This window comes from Zootoca vivipara, chromosome 11 (assembly GCF_963506605.1).
Source record: "Zootoca vivipara chromosome 11, rZooViv1.1, whole genome shotgun sequence".
Taxonomy (NCBI): Eukaryota; Metazoa; Chordata; class Lepidosauria; order Squamata; family Lacertidae; genus Zootoca; species Zootoca vivipara.
The window spans coordinates 18,106,832-18,115,309 of NC_083286.1; the positions used below are offsets into that span (position 1 = coordinate 18,106,832).

The 8,478-nt window shown below is 41.0% G+C and overlaps 1 long non-coding RNA gene across 1 annotated transcript in view; it reads right to left on the reverse strand.

Moving 5' to 3' along the window:
- The window catches only part of LOC132592797 (uncharacterized), a 33,849-nt gene extending 25,385 nt beyond the window's left edge, over positions 1 to 8,464 (reverse strand). Inside the window, exon 1 of the long non-coding RNA XR_009558317.1 lies at positions 8,103 to 8,464. This is a non-coding gene — a long non-coding RNA (uncharacterized LOC132592797). The remainder of the gene's footprint in view (positions 1 to 8,102) is intronic.
- Between the last annotated feature and the right edge of the window lie 14 nt (positions 8,465 to 8,478).

Genomic DNA, 8,478 nt, shown 5'->3' on the forward strand with positions numbered 1-8,478 from the left:
CTGAATATAACGCTCCAAAAAATTTCGCAAGTACTGCGGCACGGCTGTGAACCATATGTTATTATATTTATCTGTTTTCCTATATGGCATCATCAGTATGTACAGTAATACCTCGGGTTACGAACGCGATCCGTTCCGGATTGCAGTTCGTAACCCGAAAAGTTCGTAAACCGAACGCAACCCGAAGCGCCATTTTGCACATGCGCAGACCGCGCACACCGCTTCTGCGCACACGCGCGGGGCGAAAACACTTCCGGGTTTGCGCAGTTCGTAACCCGAACTGTTCACAAACCGAGGTGTTCGTAACCCGAGGTACGACTGTATGGTGCTTTGCAGTGTAAAGAAGCATCTTGCATTCCTCAATCTGACACAGAAAGAGGAAGGAAGTGGAAGTCGAGGTCAACAGGAAGCAGGGAAGCAATGTGTTTAGGCTTAAGTTACAGGTTGACTTGCAGGCAGGCTATGGAAAGCTTTGTGGAAAAGGTGAGGTTTTTATGAGTGGTTTGAATAAAGTGAGAGAAGTGTGTTTTGGAAGGCACTTACTGTATGAGCCTCTGGACAAGCAAGGGAGAATGGGCAGAGCCTTTAGAGGGATCTGGATAATTAAGGGTGGTGGAGCCAAAGGAGTGGAGATCCCAGGCAGGGATATATCGGGAATGATAAGGGAGGGCTTTGGAAGCAAAGGCAGGAGTGGACAGAAAACCAGTGCAGGCATTTTAGGAGAAACATTACATGATCAGAGTCACAAGGGAAGTCAGTGATTCTGGCAGCAGGGTTCTGAGTACATGTGAGGAGACTAGAGTAAGATAATTGAAGCCTAGAGTAAAAGAGACAACAGTGAGATCAGCAATCATATTTGACCATCAGAACGATCTGGGATTCCAGACAAAAAAAGGGGGGGAGTGAAACATGTTGAAAGGTTGGTTCCCTGCAGATTACAGGTCAGAGTTGAGCAAATACTTTCAGTTTAATATATTCCCGTTAGCCTGAATTCTGAGAGGCTACATAAAATAAAATCAATGAAGGGATGAATGGCAGGCACAGGCCCCCTGATCCGGATCACACTGCTTAGGAGGGGTAAAAGGTTAAAGTCCTCTTCCTCTCACATTACATTCCCAATCTGGATTCCCCCCTCCCACTTCAACACTGCTGCTTTTTAATGAAATAAAGAGGCAATCGAAAGTTAATCACAAGGTGCTAACCCTTGCTCTTAATCATCCACAGGTACCTAACACCAAACAAGTCCTAGTGACCTAGGGCAGATCCACACTATATATTTAAAGCACATTTGATGCATATTTAAAGCACATGGCTTCTCCAAGAGAATCATGGGAACTGTAGCTTGGCAAGTTTCTTGGAACTTCAGCTCTGTGAGGGTGAAACCACAGTTCCTGGGATTGCTTGGGGTAAGAGTATGCCATATGCTTAAATGTGTGGTGTGGATCTGCCCTCACTCTAATGCTTGTCCTTCTGGTATTAGAGCAGGTAATCCCACTCCCATAGCCAAGACAAGCAATAGGACCAAATAAAAATGAGTAAAGCAAGAACGATGTCAGCTTGTTGCTGCTGAAGGAAACAACAAAGCCAAGTACGGAAGAAAAATCATAGGTAATTACCAAGAATCTCCCAGGTAAGACTGGGATTCTTGCTAGCCATGGTAGATGAACCAATGAAGCAGCTTTGTACATTCCTATTGGCTGATAAGGCATTGCTTTCTAGCAATGACATCCTGACATTTCCACTGGTCAAACAGGACAATCTTAGTGAGATCCTGAACACAAATTAAATGTTTAAAAATGGAAATGGAGAGAAACCAGTTAGTTAACATTCATTTTCTTTACAGATGTTCTCTCTTTGGCATTAAGGTAATTGTACTGAGGAAGGGGAAATGATGTGTAGACTTGAGAAATGCTAGTTGTGGAATTCCTTAGGAGGATAGTGTATGCCATATTTTAATTTTTTAATTTATTTTTAATTAATTAATTTAATTTAATTTTAAATACAGTCAAACCTTGGTTGTCAAACATAATCCATTCCGAAAGCCCTTTTGGCTCCTTAAATGTTCGACAACTGAGGCGTGGCTTCCGATTGGTTACAGGAGCTTCCTGCACTCAAGCGGAAGCCGCATCGGATGTTCAGCTTCCGAAAAACATTTGATAACCAGAGCATTTACTTCTGGGTTTTCGGCATTTGGGAACAAAAACATTCCAAAACAGAGGCGTTCAGGATCCGAGGTTCATGAAATGAAAAAGATATTTAAATATTCTGTTAAGAAGACACCAGAAGGATTCTTGCTGGGAAGAGTCCCAGAAAATTTGAAAAAAGAAGACAAAGTATTATATCTGTATATAACAGTAGCTGCAAGGCTATGAATAGCAAAAAAAATTGGAAGAGCGTCCAAATACCAACAAAATTGGAATGGTTAGCAAAATTAATAGAATACCATAATGTGATAAGATTAATGGGAAACATTGGAAGGGTCTCGAAGGAAAAAACAGAAAAAGAATGAAAAAAATTCAAGGAATATCTTAATTTCTTTCTTTCTAATAAAAGGATATTTTAAAAAAAGGATCCGAGGTTTGACTGTATAGGTTATGGACAGTTCTCAGTTTTCAAAATGATATACAGTGGTTTATGAACCACTGTACCTCGGTTTATGAACACAATTGGTTCTGGAAGTCTGTTCATAAACTGAAGCGTTCATAAACTGAAGCGAACTTTCCCATTGAAAGTAATGGAAAGTGGATTAATCCGTTCCAGATGGGTCCGCAGAGTACTCAACCTGAAGCGTACTTAACGCGAAGCATGGGTGTAATTGGTTCCGGAAGTCTGTTCATAAACTGAAGTGTTCATAAACTGAAGTGAACTTTCCCATTGAAAGTAATGGAAAGTGAATTAATCCGTTCCAGATGGGTCCGTGGTGTTCGTAAACCGAAAATTCGTAAACCGAGGTTCCACTGTATTGTTTGTACATGAAAACATGCCAGCATTTCTGTCAACATTACACTCATGAAGTAGGTTGTTGTCTGGAGAAGGCAACAGGCTAGCCCAGGGGTCAGCAACCTTTTTCAGCCGTGGGACGGTCCACCGTCCCTCAGACCATGTGGTGGGCCAGACTATATTTTTTTTGGCGGAGGGGGAAATGAACAAATTCCTATGCCCCACAAATAACCCAGAGATGCATTTTAAATAAAAGGAGACATTCTACTCATGTAAAAACATGCTGATTCTCGTACCATCCGCGGGCCGGATTGAGAAGGCAATTGGGCCGCATCCGGCCCACGGGCCTTAGGTTGCCTACCCCTGGGCTAGCCAAACCTGCTGTACATAAAGGCACAAAACCAGCTGGTGTAAATGCATGCAGAAGGTTTTTTTTTTTAAAAAAGATAATAACAATCCTGCTTTATACTTCAATACTACATTAACTTTTTCAATGCACATATCATTACATGAACAAACAAACTGAGAGAATGTCTGAGCCACGATGTTGCAGTTTCCGCTTTCGCAAAAAACACGAACATGATACCAAAAGAAACTGCAGTCTCCCAAATCAATGTGCATGTTTGTGGCAAGCTTACAACATGGGAGAAAACTCTTGGAAAAGATGAGCTTCTTCCGAATGGTTGTTTAAGCAAGCCAATGCAAGCCAATGGAGTTCACCCATCACTATCTGGTACACACTATGATAAAGATGTTATTGCAATTTTTATGAGCTACACCATTGTGCACTTAATCACAGTGACACTGAGGCCTCTCTATTAAATTATGCAACTGCAAATTCTGTTTTAATATGCTCTCAAAATTGAAGACTCCAATATATAATGAGTGTAGGTTACAATCAATGCATGGCTCTATATATAGAAACCTAAGTCCACCCTCCCCAAATTTAATGTGCTGTAAATGATGCACTTAACCGAAAGTAACTATCTTTTTGTATATCTTTGAGAAGGTGTTGTTGCTGCATTAATTTTATTCATTCTAACTCAAACATTTAAAAGAACATGTTCTTACATTTCTTTCTCAGTCACAAGTTGATGCCATGGAAATGCCCTTCATTTTAGAGTTAAAGTTCCGCAAATTCATTATAAACTCTTGACATGATCCAGTCAAGCTCTCAATGCAAAAAGAAAAAGAAGAAAAAGAAACACAAATATTTATATCTCTCCCTGAAAACCAGTGGGACTCAAAAGTCTGTAAGTTTGACCCTGTTCCCCCCCCCCATTCAGCCTGTAAAATAACCTCCAAACCTGAATTGTTCTGAATTATATTTGGCTTGCTACTTCCCTTTAATATCCAGGAATAAAAGAGTAACATAACTCTTTGCTTCCTCCATATAAGAACTGCAACATTATATGAATGCCTCATTCCCTCCAGAACTTTAATGGCTTTTGACACAATCATCAGAGAGCACAGAACACATCTGAATTCATCTCATCTAAAACTTTTATCCTCAATAATGATGGGACTCACAGGTACAAAATACTTAATTCTTATATATATATTTGCTATGTGTAAAAGGAATGTTTATATGAATCGATACTTTATTATCACTTTGGAACTCTTAGTTGCAGTAATGTTGATGTAGTTAAGAGACTAGTACAGTGGTACCTTGGTTCTCAAACTTAATCCGTTATGTAAGTCTATTCCAAAACCAAAGCATTCCAAAACCATGGCACATTTTCCCATAGAAACAGCAATTTAACATGAATTTTAATCTCTAATGAGACCATTGATCCATAAAATGAAAACAATAAACAATGTACTGCAGTCACACAATCAATCAATCAATCAATCAGTAGCTGAACTGGGTTCCACATAGTCACAAAAACAAAACAAAAAAGCCACAAAAACACAAAATAAATAACAAAAACAGACAGACCTCAGCGTAGCACCCAAAACGGAAGTCTGGCAATCAAATCAGAAGCGTAACACTCAAAACGGAGCATGTTTGGCTTCTGAAAAACATTAGCAAACTGGAACACTTACTTTTGGGTTTGCAGTGTTTGGGATCCAAGTTGTTTGAGTACCAAGGCGTTTGAGAAACAAGGTACCACTGTACATGGTTTCCTAGCACCCTTTAACATTTTATTTTTTAAAAAAATATCCTGAACCTGTGTACTGGGAAAACATCTCCTACAATGAGGCCTAGACCCTAGAATCCTAATGTGAATGCTCTTGTGCCTTCAGCTAGATTTTGGAATCTTAAAAAAGATTTTCTGCCACCACAGCAGCGAGCAATCAGTGCTGTTGCACTCAGAGTCACCCTCAGCACTTGAAATGCCATAGCAAGTTACACACAAACATTGACAAGAGCAGGCAGATCACTGAACTAGCAATACCCCTAGAACATGATCTGTCCAAGAGTTGTTGGGCTTTGTTTTTGTACATTCCCAAATTAATTCATTGACACAGCTATGTGCATTTGATCCTAAGAGTTTAACAATGAAATCCTGTGCATGTCTACCTAGATGTAAGCCCGGCTGAATGGGACTTACTCTCAGGTTAGTGCCTGCAATTCTGCAACCTAAGCAAGTTTTTAGTGGCAGGTCGGCTGAACAACTTGGTCTCCCCTACAAAAGCATGGATGACTTGCTTTAGCTACTGAGGATTAAGCCATAATTCAGTACAGTCGTACCTCGGAAGTCGAAAAGAATCTGTTCTGGAAATCCGTTCGACTTCCCAAAGGTTCCCAAAAGTGGCTTCTGATTGGCTGCAGGAAGCTCCTGCAGCCAATCGAAAGCAGCGGAAACTCTGTCGGACGTTCGGCTTCCAAGGAACGTTCACAAACCGGAACACTCACTTCCAGGTTTGCGGCGTTCAGGAGCCAAAACGTTCAACTCACAAGGCGTTCAGGATCCAAGGTACGACTGTATAAACTAATAAGCACAGTAGTCAGCCGAAACATTTCACCTCAATAAAATATAACTTTCCTTTGCACTAAGCATTTTGAATGTAAATGCTTTTGGCTGGTCTGTGTTCTAAACATTCTTACAGTAAGCAAGTGCTCATCTCCCCCCCCCCCATGTTGAAATCAATTGGTCTTAACAGTGCTTTGACTTAGCCTGATTGTGGCCTGGTTACCATTGTTTGGATTAATAGTTGGACCAAGGTTGCAAAGAACAGATAACAGTGGAATCACTGTTTCGATTTAATATATTTTATTATTATTAAAGATTGCAACTGTAATGGCTTGGATGTAAAGGTGCCCTATTGTAGAAGTGGACTGTATGTCCATTAGCAAAAAGGGGAGTGTGGGTGTCTGATCACTCCCCATTCTGGGCCAGGTGAAAAAGTAGACAGGGCTGCTGTACCTTGAATAGTTGTGCAAAAAAGAGAATTTCAGCAGGTGTCAGTTGCATGAAAGGGAGAAGTGCAAAAGTCCATATGCTCACACAAGTTAGAACTCAAGCTAATGAAATGACCAAACTTTTGCTTTCCAAAAGCAGACCAATGCTATCCTTCTTCAACTGATTTTCAAGTTAAACCTTTGGGCTGTATCAGCCTTAATGGTGGCAAAATTGTGTAAAACCAATTCCTATGATGCTCTGTATAATGCATCAAAAATTGCAAGCACGTTTCTAAACAAAAGCCTTACTGCAGGAACACTTCACTGATTGATCAATCACCTTTGCCTCATAACCTTCATACTTAAAGTAAGTATTATTGACTCTGAAACCATTTTTAAACATCAGATTATTTTCCCCAATAACAGCCATTCAATCGAATATAAACAAGGGGCAGTGATAGAGAGTGTGTGAGTGTGAATGCTAATATTTTGTTTCTGGGAAGTTTTCAATCTTTTCAAAGAATTCTTCAAGTGTTTCAGCACCTGACCCAATAACCTCTGCAAAAAATCCTACTGCTGTCAACAGAATTATTGTTTCACAGAAGGAAAACATGAGCAAGAAACTGAATATGACTTAGCATATGACCTATCATTAACAAATAACATTTGATCCATATTTGGTGGGTGGGGTGGCTTGGGGGAGAAAATAGATGCTGAGAAAAGTGTTCCTGCCACATTTCCTCTTGATGGAAATATTGTTAACCTGCAGTTGCTACTTTGGGAGGGACGCGGGTGGCGCTGTGGTCTAAACCACTGAACCTCTTGGGCTTGCCGATCAGAAGGTCAGTGGTTCGAATCCCCACAATGGGGTGAGATCCCATTGCTCTGTCCCAGCTCCTGCCAACCTAGCAGTTTGAAAGCATGCCAATGCAAACAGATAAATAGGTACCGCTGCAGCAGGAAAGTAAAGTGTTTCCATGCACTCTGGCTTCCATCACAGTGTCCGGTTGCGCCAGAAGCGGTTTGGTTACACTGGCCACATGACCTGGAAAGCTGTCTATGGACAAAAGCCGGCTCCCTCGGCCTGAAAAGTGAGAAAAGTGCCGCAAACCCTAAGTCGCCTTTGACTGGGCTTAACCGTCCAGGGGTCCTTTACCTTTGTTGCTACTTTGGGGCACTTTGAAGTGATCATGAAGAACATTTGGGTTGTAAAATAACAGCCTACATTTTCTTGGGGCAAAAAGGACATACAGTATAATATTCCAGAACATTTTTTTTTTTGCTTCCACTACAAATTCCCTATTGATCTAAGATCTCTGCTGTTTCAGATCATAGAAAATGCATTTCGAAAGAATCACATACAGGTGGTGAGCATTTTAGGCATGCCCAATTGAAGTGCGACCGCCGATGCATGGGTCTTTGGGACTCTGAAGAGGAAGAATGGGGGCAAAATGGGGGGGGGTGTAACGGGGCAGAGCGGGCTTTCTGCCAACACGTTCAGTGGTCAGGAACAGAACCCTCATGCAAAATGGTCAACATCTGTACTATAAAACCTACCTGGCAGTGCAAATTATTGTATTTTCCAAACCACACCTGACTTCACTATTACCGGTAATTGCTGCTGCACATCTATGGTTTCCCAAATGAACATTTAATTGCCTCTTTAGGCCACACCTAAAGCTGCTCATAATAATAATAATAATAATAATAATAATAATAATAATAATAATACCGTGATTACCTACACAATGATAAATTATAATTTTCAACCATGAAACGTGTTTGTGGATCGGACATTGGTTTTCTCTGTACTCACCATGTGATTTTTATGCCACTTCATCGAAGAAAGGGTGTAATATATTTGGGCTTTTTATTGCTTGAGTAGAAAGTGCTCATTACCTTTTTCATGTTTTATACATAAGGAAAAAAATAAGAGAGTTTTCCAAGTGGGATACATCACACTGTTGTAGTGGTCGATTTCCTCAAGATGGTCTTCTGGGGTTTTGGTGCAGTTTGTGGAGGCACAGTTGCAGGTCTGAGAGGAGGAAAGCTACTACTGGGGCTTATTCCCACCCCTCCATTTTCTAACGGAAAAGGAGGAAGCGGGGGAGGTGGTGGTGGCAAGGGAGGGCATTGGTGAGGAAGCTTCCCCAGCGTGTGGGCAGGTTCGCTGTGCAAGTGAACCTCCCTGT